Here is an 18925-nt window from a genome sequence, read left to right as displayed (position 1 = left end):
TTTTTGTTGTATCTGTATCCCTTTTACGTTTGATTGTTGTCTATTTCTCGACGTTAAGTAAATTTGGACTTTTCACATGCATAATTCATACTTTCAATCACTTATAAGAAAGATAGAATCATCAAACCCTACACGAAAATTGGCCCACCCAGTAGCCATATGTGAGCCAAATGCTATGTATATAGCTGTCATATAATTATCTGAAAAGTAATGCAATGTGAGATAATCTTACAAAAATTTTACCCTATTCAACGTTTCTAACTCAATCTGACCCATGAATAGATCAGATATCATACGACCAGCCATTTAGGCCGCTAAATTTGACGTCTTATGGTACATCCTTTGTCGATATGACGTCCGTTTTGCAGCAGTCAATCTGTAAATGAAGGTCTGCAATATTTTAAGCATGCATATACTTTCGTATGTCGATCTATAAATATTCACTGATGTCGTCTTGTAGCGATCGAGAAGGGGTGTGTCTGCTATTGTAATCAGTACTCCCCACACCGACTTTGACTGGCAGTAGGAATGGGATCCTTCTCCAATTCCTGTGTAACTGGCATTAATAAGGCAGGCCTACCATTGTAATGAATAATTCACTTCTCGATTTGACTTGCAGAGGGCAAGGGAGCATGCAATTTTGTTGAAAACTCCCCTTACCCGATTGTGTTTGGCTGTAGGCAAGCGTTCCCGCAGTTATAAACAGATGTACCCATCTAAAATGTGACTGGCATAAGGCATACTGGCCTACTATTTTGATGGAAACTCACCAACTTGGTGTGACTGGCAGTAAGCTGGCTGACAGCTGGAAAAACTTTATTTCGTGTTTCATTTAAGATTGGTAATGTTATCCCATGTCTGACACAAGTATGTACTGAATTGTTTAACCTTTCTTCGTACTTGTTAAACATTACCGTTTATTACCCTTTGATTTATTCATGATTCTGTAGAAACAGTCTTTTCTTTCACGTAGTTGACTATTTCATTGCCCTGGTATACTTGGGGACAAATTATTACGACCTCGCCTCACATCTCTACTTTCCAGCGGCAGCCCAGATCTCTTAGTGGCTTAGATGATTTACTACGTCTGCTGTACCCGGGGTTGCCTAATCGTCTACTGCACTCGACACGAAGAAAGGGTAAAGACTGAAGAGAGTGTGAAAGAAAGCGATTAGGCAACCTCTCCACACCAAACAAGGATCACTCGTTGACTCAGCAGGGTTCAGGGTGTGATTGAGTGCTGGATTCCAGCTCACTTCCAGGAACTGAGGGCGTCGTGTTGTCCCCTTTATCATCAATAGTGATTATTGGAGGACATTTTCCTTCACCCTGTATAATGCCAGATTCATTCATCCAGTTCATCTGATACAAAGACAGCTAGGCTGAGTGTCTTAGATGGTAGAGGCGCCACACGTTGCTTAAGACCCGCTTAAGAGGACCAATCGAAGAAGAAAACTCCGCCGAGGAAGGGATTTGAACAGGGACTTCCGAATTGGCAGGATTCCATCATAGCAAGTACGCTACGGTGACAGCGGCTGAAATCCGTGCTGTGTTTGTGTTTGATGACGATTTCTCGATGTGGCATCCAAGCCGGGCATAAAAGACGTTCAGATTTAGCAACACCGCCTCGCCTAGCTCATTTGAATTCACCCGCGAAGCGATCTGATTGGCTAACTTCAGCAGCTGAGAAAAAAGACAACAGCAAGCGATATCAAATTATTATTTTTTAATGATTTATCAGTATGGACAACTTTCTAACGCTCATATTCCCGGTTCACGTTGTTTCCGACCACCCTGTATATCTTGATACATACAGGAAACTGTAATCGGATTGCTCGTGCGAAATTCTTTCCAGTAATACCAATATAAATGGTCCGTTATTGGACATTATAAATGTTCCAGCTAACTCATTCCTGGTTGCCAGCGTTTCGCCCCCGTGTGCTAGGCTGGGCTCATCAGTTGGTACCTAGCACACCTACCAAGACGCATGGCTAGTGCATACCGTGGAGGCCACTGCGTAGATGGTAGGTGTGCTAGGTACCAACTGATGAGCCCAGCCTAGCACACGGGGGCGAAACGCTGGCAACCAGGAATGAGTTAGCTGGAGCATTTGTAATGTCCAATAACGGACCATTTATATTGGTATTATAAATTTACTCATTCAGAACAAATGTTTCAGGTTCCCTATGGGAATCAACATCTATATCATTCTTTCCAGTAGTCGACATGACGGGCTGAAGCAATCCTGTACCAGCTCCATGGCGTTGGGGTAGCGTGTCGGACACTTGTCTGGAAGCCCTCGATTCAATTACCGTCCAAGGATTCTAATTCTCGACTTCGGGCTGAAACGAACAACGCGACCAACTGAGGCGCAGTGTGATGAGAGAAGCAGTGGGCACAGTCAAGAAAGCAAAGCAATACTGCTGAGGAATTCGTCAAACTGACCGCGTGGAACTCCAGTAGATGCAAGCTATCCGGAAGGGCAGCAGTCGTTTTGACAAGCCTAGGCCCAAGTATGGGTTAGATATGCCACGAGGTTGGTGAGGGTGGAGGCAGGGGGAGTTCTGTGCCTTTATTGTATCTCTGACTCTGTCAAAGAGATTATGTTTTGTAATATCTGAAGGCATCTCCTTGAGTTTCGATTGAGCTAAGTTATAACTGTTATGTTCTTCCGTCTGCCGAAACTAATTTTGAGTACCTAATAAATGTATATACTACCTAAAAAGAAAACATGTACTAACAGCATTATTTGAAAAATAATAAAGTACAATACTGTTACCATATGTTTTTAGGTATTATATAAATTATTACGCCAGCTCCGTGGTGTAGGGATAGCGTGCCTGCCTCTTACCCGGAGGCCCCGGGTTCGATTCCCGGCCAGGTCAGGGATTTCTACCTGGAACTGAGGGCTGGTTCGAGGTCCACTCACCCTACGTGATTAGAATTGAGGAGCTATCTGATAGTGAGATAGCGGCCCTGGTCCAGAAGGCCAAGAATAACGGCCGAGAGGATTCGTCGTGCTGACCACACGACACTCGTAATCAGCAGGCCTTCGGGCTGAGCAGCGGTCGCTTGGTAGGCCAAGGCCCTTCAAGGGCTGTAGTGCCATGGGGTTTGTTTTTTTATAAATGATTACTCCAAATTAGTTTCGGTAGACGGAAGAAGCTAAAATTTTCTCTTCATAACGTTTCTATCAGATGTATGAACGTCTCTAGAGCAGTGGTTCTCAAATTGTGGTACGAGTACCACGCCTGAAACATTTAGTGGGGTACGCCGCAGCCCTGAGAGAAAAAAAATGAATAAAAATTAGAATATGGAAATAAATAAGAAAAAGTTAAATAACTTATGTATATACAATATGGAGCCACACTTCGCTTGAAAGTTTCACAGAACATCAAAAAACTGTGTAACGCCATGCAGTACACCCATCCCATTGAAATTTTGATGGGACCCAATGCCTATTTCTTTTATATGCCATTTGTTCGGGGTGTCGATCTAGAAAGATCTTTTGCCGCTACTTACACCATATGTGCGTAACCTGCGTGTATTTTTTGTAAATGGCGGAAGTGCAAAGTCTTGAATGTGAGGAAAGGAACGTCAAGGATGACACAAACAACCTGTCCCCAGGCCAGGGATATTAATCATTTACAATTAAAAAACCCTGACCCGGCCGGGAATCGAACCCGGATGACAGGCGGACGCGTTGCCCCCTACACCGCGGGGCCGGACTCCCAATGCCTAAATTCCAGAAATAAAATCGAAAAATGTTCTTCCTTATGTATTAATATAGCATTGTGCCTAAAAGCTAGCGGTTTGTGAAACTTTCATACAAACATTGACTCCCGTGTTACTTTATTGTCTGTCTGTTAGGCCATCAGCCCAGAGGCTGGTTGGATCCTCAAATAGCACCACCAAAGGTTATGCGTATATAAGGAAACCCCAAAAACCAATGGCAGCACCAAAATAAGGCGTACTAGGCAAGATGAGGAGTGAGGTAGTTTGCCATTGCTTTCCTCACTGGGTCAGAAAGTGCTATTTCAGCACGACTGACTCTATGAGCAGCACCTATCATAACACTCAGATGCACTAGTCATGCTCTGAATGTCATTATTCAGCACTACCCATACCCCAGCAGCTTCCATATTGTCACAGCCATGGATGTTGACTGGGACTTCGGTGGAAGCTACACTTTACTCTGGCCTGTGCCAAGAGATGGATGCAAAAGTATTGTATCCATCAAGAAATGGCAGCAGGCAGGTTACTTTATTATCATCGTATTATACTTGATCCAGACACACACTCTTGAATTTCTTGTAAAGTTTTATAAAAATATACTTAATGTCACCATCTTATTTCACAATGTGTGTTTTAAAAGATGGTTTATAGTTAAACATGCCTTAATAAGTAGCCGGATACTAACATTTTTAAAACTGTTATTTACGGATTATTTTCGTGAAGGTGCATTGAACATTTCGCCTTGAGTGAGGGGTACAATCACATAATAGTCTGAGAACCTCTGCTCTACAGGAATAGCAGTCCATTTTTTTTCTAGAAATCAGGGCCACAGTTGTTCATGATATTGGTCATTTGAGTCTGTAGCGACATGTCACGGGTTGTGTTTACCTGTTCCATTATGGCTGACTCCTTGTTAATGCATTTTTAATTGCCATATTACATGGCTAGTTGCAAAGATCCTCAGAACGGAATTTTCGGAAACAATCAATGGGCTCATTATTGACAATGAGTGGGATTGTTCTCTGTGCAGCTTTCCTTGGATTAGAAAGTAAGGTTTCCACTATCCGTAACTTTCGCAGTAAGTAGGATTCAGATCACGGCTCTACACTGCCTAGTCCATTTCTGGAATATATTTCTTTACGTCATGGAAAATTATCATTCTGATAAAGACAACAGTCATTACTCATTACTGTTCGTCCGTGGATAGCATTCACCATATCCTTGTAGAGTTTCGCATTTAAATTTATGAGCAATATTACGAAAGGCCCTAGTCCATACCATGCAAGGACGCCCACATTGTAACGGCATCTTCTGCAGCTGCATTACGCATAGAGATGATCACCGATTTTTTTTCTGTCACCGTTATATCAGATACGCTGTCACGGAATTATCTGTGACAAAATAACGTTTAAGTTGTGTGCTTGGATCACGCTCACAGGGCTATGTTATCCACTGTAGCTCAATGCCTATATCCGTTTTTCATTTACCACTTATCTACGGCGATATTGAAGGTGTTAAATCATACATTTTATCATAGTGATGTATGAGCACAGTAGAGAGAACACCTGTCTAAGCAATTCTATATGTCAATAGCTAGCTCATGTTTCATACGTAGCGCGAATCGAACATATTAGTCCTCAGCTGGAAAATGACGCATGCTTGAGTACATAATATTTTTTTCTAAGTACCTGTCCGATTTTCAAAATAATCACGGTACTGGATTTGCAATGTTTGTAGATTTAAGTACAAAATAGTGCGGTGCCGTTTAAAAAAAGCGAAGTTAGTACCATGATCACAGAAAATATTAACGTCATGACACAGTTCTTACTTTACGCCCGATTATTAGCTCTTTGGTATCACTACTGAAAGTGAAAACAAAATGTCAGTATCTTTAACCGTTCACGAGATATTTGAGGTGGGCAACTTTGCGGAATGGCTCTCTATATTGGAGGAATCTTTGTATTAAGTTCATAAATTTATATTACTGTTAGTCTTTTTATTTTTAAACCTACATTAAGTACTGTAAATAATTGGAATTTCGGAGACACGACACGGGTAATCACAGTCCACTTGTTAATTTATTGCGCATCATGTTAACAACTTTTTCCCTATGTATGATTAAAACAAATTATAAATGTGAATACTATTATTCCTACTTCTAATGTCCCGAATCTTCCGAATAATACTACCCGACCTTGTCATCATATCAACTAGAAGTATTTCATACTGGCCGCCCGCGACCAAAGAGTGACCGTGACGATAATCAAATGTTCGTACTTCCTGTGACTGAATCACAGATAAAAGTCAAAGATATTTTTGTTTCACAGATACGCCGGTCACAGATATTCTGAATTATCGTTTAAGTATATTTCTAACCGTGACCAGTGATGATAGTCATATGCTCTGGCTTCCTGTGACTGAATCACAGATAAAAGTCACAGATATTTTTGTTTCACAGATACTCCTGTCACCGATATTCTAAAATATCGGTTAAGCTCATCTCTAATTACGCATACTGACAGGCACATTCGTACAGATGTTCACCACACCTAAACTTACTCATCGAACTGTCACATGGTGCAGCGTGATTCGTCGTTCTAAATCACTCTTTCCCAGCTTTCCATTTCCAGTGGGTCACTACATCACTTCAGGCAGCATCCCTAAAATAAATCTTAAGGTTACATGATGTGCAGTATGGTAGATAACACATTTTGTGATTCCAGCGACAGATAAATGAATGGTCTTTTGTACACAAACATATATTATCTTGCGTAAACACATCTCTGTGATTGGATGAGTATAACAGTTTGATAATCGGGTAGGGAGAGTGCTATAACACCAACGATGTGTATGCATCTGTAGGTATATTAGCTTCTAGATGTACAGTGTTGAAAGCGATGAACTACAGAATTAGGTACATTTACTCGTATATGAAGTCCAATAATAGAGTATATAAGTCAAAACCATCTACTTCGATGATAAGGATGCCCTTGGAGGAGTGGAAGGTCAAAGCGTAACCTTGGCACTACCGAGGGAAGTATTGGTGTTCGCACGCTTCGAATTGAATGAACATTGGTCGGAAAGCTCAAACATGGTCGCTGAAAACGGCTGTAGGGTTCTTTTCCTTGGAAAATTGCGCACTTGATCAAACGAGTAACTTCAATTAGTAGCGAATAGTAACATAATACTGCCCCCATTTTTCCCGAGCTAAGCCCAGCCAGCGAGCGAGAGATCCCGAGGTGGACCGTTCGATCGTTGGCTATCACTTTCTAGAGGCATTTAAGGGATGTCAAGGATTGATGACCAAGCAGGATAAAAAGAAATGTTAAAACAACACTCTGACATTTATTCACATAAGCAAACAATAAATGAAAATATTCTTACTGATATTTTTTATGTTTTTACATAGAACTTCCATAATATTGTACTTCTTCCTCCTTATTTAGAGTGACACGTGTTCTTAATCTCCAGCCTTACTGTGCTGTAATGAAAACCAAAGAAAAATTAGGCCTCTTGCCTTTCCAAATCAAAATATTTGATTGAAAGAATTTAAAAAAATTAACATAGAGGTTCGTAAAATAATTAACAACTGTCTTGCTAACGAGGGTTTTACAATAAATGTGTTCAAAGCTTTACCAATTCAAAGCAGTCTCAACACGTGGTTTTAAGATGTACTCAACTGAATTTATCATTTACAGTATTTAATATTAGTCAATGACACCAACATGAGCTTCAGTAGAAAATGAAAATTGATTTCAAAATTCTCAAAATTAATTAATTATTATTCTGATTATTATTATTATTAATTTCTCATCATTTAATTAACCTATGTTTCACTGTCACACGATCGTGTTCTCATTAATTTTCCACTGCATCATTTACCTAATGATCGTCATTAGCATTTCAGAATAATTATTTTCCAATTAATAATTATGACTTGGTTTCACCATAATTCAAAGTAATCATGCGGCTAACGAACTTCTACCTCTGATCTTTGTATTGCATTTCCATTCAAATTAATCTTAAAATATTTCAAAGTTCAACTATAAATGTGTCAGAAATTTACGTTATCCACGTGTGAGCTAGTTAAATAAATTTTATTTACAAATCGAGTGCCTTCGTAAAATAAAAAGATGATCTTTCCTTTTAAATCTCGCTAATGAAGAAAATAAATCCCTTTCTAGTCTTTCTCGACTTAAGTTGATCAAACTTTCCCTTAAGGGCATGAAAATTACTTCTTAAGGCAACACACAACGATGAGTGTTATCTGCGTCGCAGCAAGTGCGCGACAAGATCAAATTAAATGGGACCAACATGATACAAGAGAAATATACATATTTACACACACACACACACACACATTCACACTAGGAAACACGTCTTTTATGTACATTATTTACATCGAATCCTGTTTTGGCAAGTTTATTCATGATTTTTACGAGTGGACAGGTCACGTGATATCTAGCAGAAATAATCTGTGTACTGAAATTATCCTTCATTAATGGTGACTAGTGATCGAAGTCATGGGTATCACTTGGTAGAAGCACATTTCACATATCAATGTAAGTTCATCTAACTCTTGAAATTATAATGGAAGATTCTAGTAAAATCCATAAGCACTACCATCGTTTGGGCTACAGGTTGAAACTATCGCGAGCGTGAGCCGTAATCGTATTATTTTTATTCCCTACCTGTGAAATACACTCGCAACACGTGCTCCAATAATTATAATCTATCTTGCGCTCCCAATACACAAGAATAAGTCAAATATCATCATTAAATAATCAATTGCTCAATTATACGACAAATATCCCTCAGGATTGGTCATATTCCAGACCCTTCATGAACAGAGCACATTCAATCTCACATATAAGGACTCTACTGTAAATTTATGGCTCACGAGCGTTTAATTCTGTTTTACCCGATCTTTAGTCAATATTATTATTATTTAAGTGATTATTACATCTACTGATCCTAGTGGAATATCGTAAAATTAGATGACTTCATCATAAATACAACAAGTGATCTTGAAAGACACTAGGTTCGACCCTATTCACTCAAAACGTACACGCAAATTTCAGTCCAGTAACTTTCAACATTACAAGGGAAGTAGATTTATCGTGTGGTCAGTGATTATTAAATATAAAGCTCCTAAGCATGGGAAATCATTCAAAGACAACCTACATGTCTACTCTAATAGATTCCAAAATTTCATTCACACGTACCTAGTCTACCACGACACCTTAAGAAGTGGAAAAATGAAATATTTCTAACTACAACAAACTAATAGATCTACGACTTAAAGAAGAAAGACCACTAGTTGTACAAAAGGTAAGACAGATAAATTAAATTAAAAGGTACTCAAGTTTTAGATGGAGTTCGATTCCCGTCGACAGTCAATTATTCCAGCATTTTCCTCCGGTCAGTCTCCTTCCAATTACCAGATACGCCTCACATTTTACAGCGCCATGAAGGCTTTGTAGCAGGTGTCCCTCGATGAAGTTGCGTTGTCGGTGGTTGCGGAATTCTCTATCTTGAGGTGTTCAACTTCTAAGACGACTTCCGCAGAATTCCGGTCACAAGCTGTAACTGAGATGACAAGATTAAGTATTTTGCACAAGCACACGTCGAATATTAATAGCTCGTCTACACAGTCACACTTAACTTGGTCCTTAAGGCGTGTTTTATTCCATAGGAATTCACTAATTATCTCGCTAAATTCTGGCAGAACGGGCGTCGACTTGAACTGAAAATTATTTTTCCACGTGGTCCGGTAACGTAGTATCGCACACAGCAGCACAGCGAAGAATATATTCAGAGAGAAGGATATTCAGAGAGAGCGATTTACTCGTAACAAGGCCTTTTTATCTGATCGGCCTGGGAGGTGTGATTTTCAACGAGAACGATAATTGGCTGATGGTCTCATTTAATTGGCTCAGACTATTCCAGATCCAGAATGTGAGTTGCGCGCGTGCGGCGGTAGTCACGTGGTTTACTCTGACCTTGGCACAGTCCTGGCCGTGTATCACCCCTCTGAACGACGAAAACAACTCGTTCTTAGCTCGCCACTACTCCCCAAATGACACGCTGCAGTTCCAAGCAGACAAAAAAACTTTTACTTTCCACTTGCTGAAAATATTCACAATATCACCAATTTTAACGGGGACAATACTATGACGTTTAGTCCTCTTTACCTACTCCATCACACGGCTAATCACAAAGATTCCCAGACCGAAAGTTTAGGAACCAGTGAAATAGCACATTAATAATAATAATAATAATAATAATGAGCGAATTAGTCCTTGTACGGAGGTGTATTAAAGCAGGTGGTGATTGACATTCTAGAACAGAGTTATCTGTATAGGATTTAACTATTGTGGCAATACAGGAAAGCACCTGCAAAGATACTGTGACATGTTTCAACATTACCCGCGCAATTACTCACAATTTCACAACTTTTACATTATATTTCAAATTGCTGCAGGTATGGGAAAAAATATTGTTGAAAATGAAATAGTTGTGCATAAACTGAAATGTTTAATAGTAGTGTTATTGGCTTTAGGTCTCAATGCCTACTTTTACGGTCTTCAGAGACGCCGAGGTGCCTGAATGTTGTCCCATAGGAGTTCTTTCACGTGCCAATAATTATTCCGGCATGAGATTGGCGTATTTGAACACCTTCAAATACCACCGCACTGAACCAGGTTCGAACCCGTCAGCTGAGAAGATCAGCGCTCTACCGTATGAGCTACTCAGATGGGCAGTGAAATTTTTATCGTATAGTCAATGAATTTAAATACATAATTAGGTAATGATCGCTTCACATAAAATAAAAATCGGGTAAGTATTGACATAAGCGAAAATGTCAATACTGATCTACATAAGAATTTTGAAAAAGAATTTCTTGTTGAACAGATTCTACCGCCTCAGATGTCAGCAAGATCAATCCAATCCAATCCAATCCAATCCAATCCAATCCAATCCAATCCAATCCAATCCAATCCAATCCAATCCAATCATCAGTCACTACTGATCTGCATTTAGGGCAGTCGCCTAGGTGGCAGATTCCCTATCTGTTGATTTCATAGCCTTTTCTTAAATCTACAATTCCATGACGGCTACACTTGGCAGAAAATGAACTATGACGGAAAAATTGTATTTCACAATACACTGATAGCGTACAAGCAATAGCTGGTAGGATGCATGGCTTCATTGAAAGACGCAAAATTTTTCTCAGATTGATTCCACAAATTGTTATCCTTCATCGGCAAGCTTTGGTGCCAAGAGCCATTTCTTCAGATTTCAGGAGTGCAATCGACTCCGTTAACAACATTAAAAGAAGGGGAGTGAAAACTACTGTAGACTTTTCAAAGTATTGTGTCATCGAGGAAACCCCATTCGTGAAGCTCTGGTCATTCACAGCGACATTCAGGAGGAAAGAAACACTCCAGATTTTATAAACTGAAGAATGAATATATTAACAATATTTATCACAAAAAACCAAGGTTACTGCCCTTGTTAGTGATGAAACATGATGGTCAAATCCTACATACCTATCTGATATTTTAGACATCTGAATATTCCTAATACCGTACTAGGATGAAAGAAAAGGAATTATTATATCAAGGAAGAAACTAAATGACTTCTTAACAAGCTCTGAAATGTGGAATTAAAAAGTTGAAAAGACTGACTTTGAAATATTTCCACTCACATCTGATAGTGATATTAATTCCCATATGATTTTACATACTTCTCCGGTTTGCAGGATTAACTGCAACAAACTTTTGTTCCCTCAGCGTTAATGAATGCAGTTGGATTTACAATCCTTCTGCCCTTACTACCGAAGACACAAAACCTCTACCATTAGAAGAGGCAGAAAAGTTTGCTGAACTTCAGGCTGATATAATTTTTGAGCTGGACTTTACGCAAACGACACTATTAATTCCTGATTTTAGGTGACAGTTAAGAGTGATATCAGAATATGCTTTATCTACACTACTTCAGTTTTCAACAATATACTTGCGCAAACATATATTTTCGATACTGATCAATTTAAAAATTACAAACGTACGTGACTTATTTCTGTCGACCAAAAATTAAGGGTGGGTTTGTTTGTGATTCCTCCTCGCGATGAATAATATTGTGAAATCACAATCCCATATTTTCGTGTGAATTACGACAATAGTGTAATTATTGACAGAGCATTCTTAAGTTTTCGGTTTGTATTCAATTATTCCTCTTCTCTAATAATGCTGAAAGACACCGGCGGAAATGAAATCCCAACAGAAACGAGAAGTTGTGCTAGATAAACAAAATTCCGGGGGCGTGTTTTCACATTTAAAAGATGACGCCATTACATATTTGAGCACTAGTCGACGAAGAGTGGTACTAGTAGCGTCACTATGACCTTGCCAAGCGCCGTACACTTCTTGAGCGTCAATCATCGTTCAGTGTTGACGTTGTGAGGTAGGTGTGAGTCAAATATCTCGTTAAGACGACGACTAAGGCAGTATCAGCAGCTTACTGCATTTGGACGAGACCATGTAATAGGGCTACCAGGAGGTGGATATTCTTTCCGAAATATTGCGGAAGTACCTGCCAGGGATGTAACCACAGTGCATCTGTGTTGACAGCAATGGTCACGGGAAGGCACTGTTTCCAAAAGACCACGGTCCGGCCGCACAAGGGCCACTACGGAAAGGGAAAACCGCCGTACTCGCCGCATGGCTGTGATGGATCGTACTGCACCTCCAAGAGCCATTAGAGCTTCAGAGTGACACAGCGAGACAGCTCCGAGCCAGACGTCCTGTAGCGTTCATACCACTAACTCCGAATCAATGCCATCTGCGACTTCAGAGATATTAAGCTGAAGCTCACTGGAGGACGGTGAGGAGAACTGTGGTGTTCTTAGATGAGAGTCTTTTCTGTCTTGGTGCCAGTGAAGGCAGTAGGTTGGTTAGAAGGAGGCAAGATGAGCGCTTGGAACGAAACTGTCTCTGGCGTCCACACACTGGACCTACACCGGGAGTTATGTTTTGGGGAGCGACTTCCTTTGACAGCAGGAACGCTCTTGTTGTTATCCCTAGAACCTTGACAGCGGATTTGTACATTACACTGGTGACTGAATCGGTTGCGCTGCCATTCATTCGCAGTATTCAGTGGGTGTTTACCAATAGGATAAAGCTAATACCACTACGGTCACCCAACCTGCTCTACAGAGAGTCGACCAGTTGTCTAGGCCTCCGAGATCACCAGAACATTCACCTACACATTATGGGACAACGAATCCAACGTCATCCAATACCAGCATTAATTGTTGCTGATTTGACTGATCAAGTGCAAAAGGTGTGGAATTCAATAACATAAAATGACGTACGGTAACTGAACGACACAGTGCATGCACGTTTGCATGTTTGCATTCAAAAGAGTGGCGACTACATTATCTATTAAAGTACCACCGTATCACAAGTCTCCTTGCACACACTTGAACCTGTTACAAGGAATCTGTAATCAAATAAAAATGGTACCTAGACAATTGCTTAACCTAAATTTCATTCCTATAAACTATGTTTTCATGGTGTTGTGATTTCATTTTCCAATAGTATATTTAATGAACATGCCTCTTTCATGTGTTCATTTTTGCTATTGGTTCTACGTCGTACTGACACAGATAGGCTTTATTGCAATGAAAAGGGCAAGGACTGGGAAGAAAGCGATCACGGCCTTAACAGGGCACAGCCCCAGTATTTGCCAGGCAATAAAATGGGAAATCGCGCAAAATCATCAATCAATGCAAAGTTTGGACTAGGAAGACTCGGGAGTAAGGAGATGAGCTACTTGACTAAATGGTATGTTCCTAGCTGTCACTGGAGAGATGGCGTTAAATGACGTTAGTAGAAGAATAAGTCGCCCAGGTGGTAGATTCCCTATCTGTTGCTTTCCTAGCCTTTCCTTAAATAATTACAAAGAATTTGGAAATTTATCGAACAGCTCCCTAGGTAAATTATTCCAATTACTAACGTTTCTTCCTATAAACCAATATTTGCCTCAATTTATCCTCTTGAATTCCAACCTTATCTTCATATTGTGATATTTTCTACTTTTAAAAACACCACAGGAACTTCTTCGTCCACTAATGTCATTCTACGCAATCTCTCCACTGACAGCTCTCTAGTCTTGCCAGCCTAAACTTTGCAAAATGTTTGCAACGCTATTCTTTTGACGGAAATCACCCAGAACAAATCGAGTTGCCTTTCTTTTTTTACAGTTCTAGAATGAATTAATCCTGGTGAGGGTCCCACACACCGGAACCATACTCTAGATGGGGTCTTACCAGAGAAATATGCTCTCTCCTTTACATCCTTTCTACAACCCCTAAACACCCTCATAACCATGTGCAGAGATCTGTACCGGGAAATCAAGGTGGCAGTGAATGAATACAGACGTGTTATTGGTGTGTGCTAGTTTTTATCTAAATAAACACACTTCAAGTCCTTTTTCAACACAAATACTGGACTAAATGTGAGTATTACGACTCAGTGCAAACTTCGAGGACTGGACTCGACATAATTTTATTTTATTAGAGTGAAGTTCGTTATTTTCTGTTCTACGTGTAGAAAACCGTTAGCACATCAATAACCAACAATTGAACATCGTAATTCAGGGAGGCTTCAAAGCCTTCCACACTCAATGAAATGGCTTCTTACCAAAGAAATCATTCCGTACATAATCTTAACAACAGTTCTACCCACAATGTACCTAAGCAGTCTCAGGTAAGTTACGCTTCTGTAGTGCAGTTAACACCAAAAAAAGAACAAGCTATTATTATTGATGCTCACGACGAAATCCCAATAAGAGACTACGTCCTTGCTGTAGGAAAAATAACAGATCCAGCTAACATACGTTATATATCTCGTATTTCAAACTCAAGAATTTGCATATTCCTATCGAACATAAAAATTGTTCAGGAACTGTCACTCAATCACCCTGTAATCAGAATAAATAATATTGATCTCACTCTCAGACTCTTAATTGTCGCAAAAAGAGAGTGCTATTATCCAATGTATGTCCTATTTTACCCAACTCAGTCATTGAATAACACTTACAACAACTGGGTATCAAGCCAATGACATCTATATCCAGCATAAAGGCAGGAATTAATATTCCGGGATTCACACACATTCTTAGTTTCCGCCGACAACTATATGTTAAACCTGACGATTTCAATAAACTATCGAATGCACAGCAAAAATATGTTTTGAATGAACTTATTATAGGATCAACACTTCCTCAGACATTCCCACCTGTTCTATTTACAAAGAAGAAGGCCACATGGCCCGAGTATGCCCCTCACTACCTGAGACTAGATGAAAAGAACCAGCCACCTAATCAACATTCAGTTTCCTCCAAGGAGGGCACCTCCAACCCAGCATACGCAACTATGAATCCTCAGCCAACTACTGACCCTCAGCAAATGAACATTCTAATGACACATCATCTTCCTCTAGAAACCACCCTCTACAGGACGTCTCCTTGAACTTGAACAATTCAGTCCCAATATATGAAGCAAATAAAGAATCACTCATAACTGAACCTCGAGGAAAAAACGACCTTTGCCTTCAAGTGACTCTTCAAATAACACTTCCAAGGCTGATAATAATTCCTTCTTAGATAAAGCTTCTATCTCGGGAGATGATAAAACAGATGATGAATTTCCTGTTCTAAGATCACATAAAATCCAAGACATTAAACAGCGTAAGAAGAAACTAATGGCATTAAATGCCCTCAGCCTTGAAGAACATCTTCTTCCTGTTAAGGAAGTAATAGAAGCTAATCCCTCAAATTTTATTCTTAATTTCATACAACTCAAAAGTTTATTTGAAAATACTAAAGGAAGATCAGCAACAAATGTCTTACCTATTGCCTTATACTTCCCATGTTGAAGATCTCATAGGGACCATGCAAAAAAACTATACCCCTACTATCAAGACAAAACATGAAAAACCAAAATGGAGAAAGCAATGGGTCTGCCCCAGATCAGACAATCAGATCAGACAATACCAATAACTGATAAGGATCAAATCTAGTAATCTCTCAAATCTCTTAAAAGTCATCATGAATTCTTGGATACTGCAGTGGAATATTAACGGATATTACCCTCAATGCGAATATCTACAACAACTTATCAGTGAACACCAACCCGAAATAATTTGCTTACAAGAAACTAATTTTCGATATAACTACGTAGCTAATATGAGATATTTCACAGCATATCACAAAAACCTCAACAATCCCATTCATACAAGCGGAGGGGTTGCTACTTACATAGGTGGCAATGTTCCTCAAAGAGAAATAGTACTGAAAACCAATTTGGAAACAGTAGCAGTTACAGTCTTTCTAACATTTTCCCTATGCATTTTTAATGTTTATTTGCCCAGCAGCCAGAACATGGATTTGAATGAATTAGTAGATCTGATAAATAAACTTCCTAAACCATTCCTCCTCATAAGATATTTTAATTCCCATAACATCCTTTTGGAACTGTCTTTACACTAACATAACAGGAAGAATAAATTAATCGTTGCTAGATTCAGAAAATTTGATCCTAATACACTCGAATGGTCCTACTCACTACGATATCCAGCATGGAGCTTTCAGTACTATAGATCTGTGTCTGAGCACTCCAGATGCAGCAACGATATATACATCGTCAGCAGGCAAAACATTTTCCGGAAGTGATCTTTTATCCATTATAATAAATGGAAACAACAAGCCCCACCCAAATGAACGCCGAAATAAATGGAATACTAAACATGCCGATTGGTAGGAATACAAGAAAAATATTAAGGCAGAGTTATGCAGATTACCACCATCTACCCATTTCAAAAATTACAACATTTTCTATATCGTAAGAGAATTCACCATTATCATGCTTAAAGCCGCAGAAAATTCTGTTCCAAGGACCAACAATCCAACTTACAGAAAATCAGTTCCTTGGTGGAATGATTCCTGTAAAAATGCAATTAAAAAGAATAACCAAGCATTATAGAAGTATAGACGCTATCCTATTCTACAAAATAAATTACTGTTCCAAAAACGCCACGCTACAGCCCAAAAAGTCATAAAAGTAAACGAGCATCTTGGCTGACGTATGTGTCACCTCTTCCTCATCAGACCCCACAAAACGCAATTAATCGTTGTTAGATTCAGAAAATTTGATCCTAATACACTCGAATGGTCCTACTCACTACGATATCCAGCATGGAGCTTTTAGTACTATAGATCTGTGTCTGAGCACTCCAGATGCAGCAACGATATATACATCGCCAGCAGGCAAAACACTTTCCGGAAGTGAACACGTAATAAAAATAAAAGGGCTTAAAACAGCCACGTATCATAGCTCTCAATAAAACGACTGGATCAGTTACAACTACACATCACAACATCTCAAATACATTAGCAGAAAATTTTGCGAAAATTTCATTTAATTCCAACTATGAACAAGAATTTTTATCCTCATCTGAAGATTGTCCTGATTTACAGTCACACATATAGCTAAGTGCTGATCAATGCTACAACAATAATATTATCAGTATTACTGAAGTAGTACTTAAACTTAGTAACTGTCAAATTATAGGCCCAGGTCCTGATGGTATTACATAAGACTTCTTTAAAGAACTTCCTCCTGAAGGTCGCACTAGAATGTTTAATTTCATTTCGTCACAGAAAGTCTTTCCAGTCGCTTGGAGGAAAGCTATAGTAATTCCAATACCTAAGCCTGGCTGCGACCACATGTTACTAGATAACTATCGACCAATAGCTCTAAGCTGCACTATGTGCAAACTAATGGGGAAAATAATATATAAAAGACCAAAATGGGTTCTAGAACAGCAGAATTTCTTCACTGCAGAACAGTGTGGATTCCGACAGTGTCACTCAACCGCTGACACCTTAGTAGTATTAAGAGTCAGAAATCCTGGACGCCTTTCATTACGGAAAACATCTCCTTGCAGTCTGCCTAGTTATTCATAAAACGTATGATATGGTGTGGAAAACTCACTTTATTAAAACTCTACTGCAACATAATATTACGGGAAATATGATCAGTTTTACTTATAACTTCCTGCAAGACCAACGCAATAAAGTTCGAGCTAATGGTGTCCTATCCCAAGAAGTCAGTTTAGAAAATGGTGTCCCACAAGGCTCAGTTCTGAGTGGAACACTATTCTTAGTAGCTATAAATGGCATCACGTCATGCATTAACCCTCCAGTAAAGATCTGCCTCTTTGTTGATGACATTACTATTTTTGAAGAGGTCGCAACCTGTCAACCACCCAAAAATTTTTTCAAAATTCTCTTGAAGATACTGCCAAATGGGGAAAACCTACAGATTTTACCTTTTCTTCAACCAAAACTAAATGCATCTTATTTTACAAACAAAAGAGTGATAGTAACTGCCTAGAACTGTACCTCAAGGGAAATAAAATTGAGAAGGTAAATGAAATAATACTAGAAATGACCATTGACAGAAAATGAACATGGAACTCTCATATAAAAACTGTGAAAAAAAGATTGCGTACATCGAATTAATGTACTCAAATCATTGGCAGCTAATAACTGGGGAGTGCACTTACAAATCTATAATTCGCACCAAACTGGATTATGGTTCTATTATATATAGTTCAGCTACGGCATCCTCACTGAAAATGCTTGACCCGATTCAAAACACATCTCTCAGGATTGCCTTAGGACCATTCAAAACTAGCCCGATCTCAAGTTTATTTCTGGAAGTTAATGAACCCCCACTTCGGACTCGCAGAAAACAACTGACTATCAATTACGCAGTAAAGATTGCGGCCTCTCCACACATCAGAGCACATGCTTATGTTTTCCCACGCTATCAGCCTCAACGCTATTGCCCGCAACAAAACAGACATATACCCTTGCACATTAGATTTACGCAATACTTACAGGAAATTAATTCTTCCGATACCGCGATTGCATCAGAACTATAAAAGACATCACTTTTCCTCCATGGAAAGCTGAACCACTTCCAATAATATTAGATTTAAGTGAATTCAATAAAGGAAACAGCACACAGTACCGTATTTAAAAAGAATTCTATCTGAAAAGTGTAAAGGTTTGCCCAGACACACTCCTATATACATTGATGGCTCTAAAACCGAATATG

Source organism: Anabrus simplex, chromosome 1 (assembly GCF_040414725.1).
Source record: "Anabrus simplex isolate iqAnaSimp1 chromosome 1, ASM4041472v1, whole genome shotgun sequence".
Classification (NCBI taxonomy): Eukaryota; Metazoa; Arthropoda; class Insecta; order Orthoptera; family Tettigoniidae; genus Anabrus; species Anabrus simplex.
The sequence above is the reverse complement of the archived record's forward strand: the minus strand, read 5'-3'. Positions refer to the sequence as shown.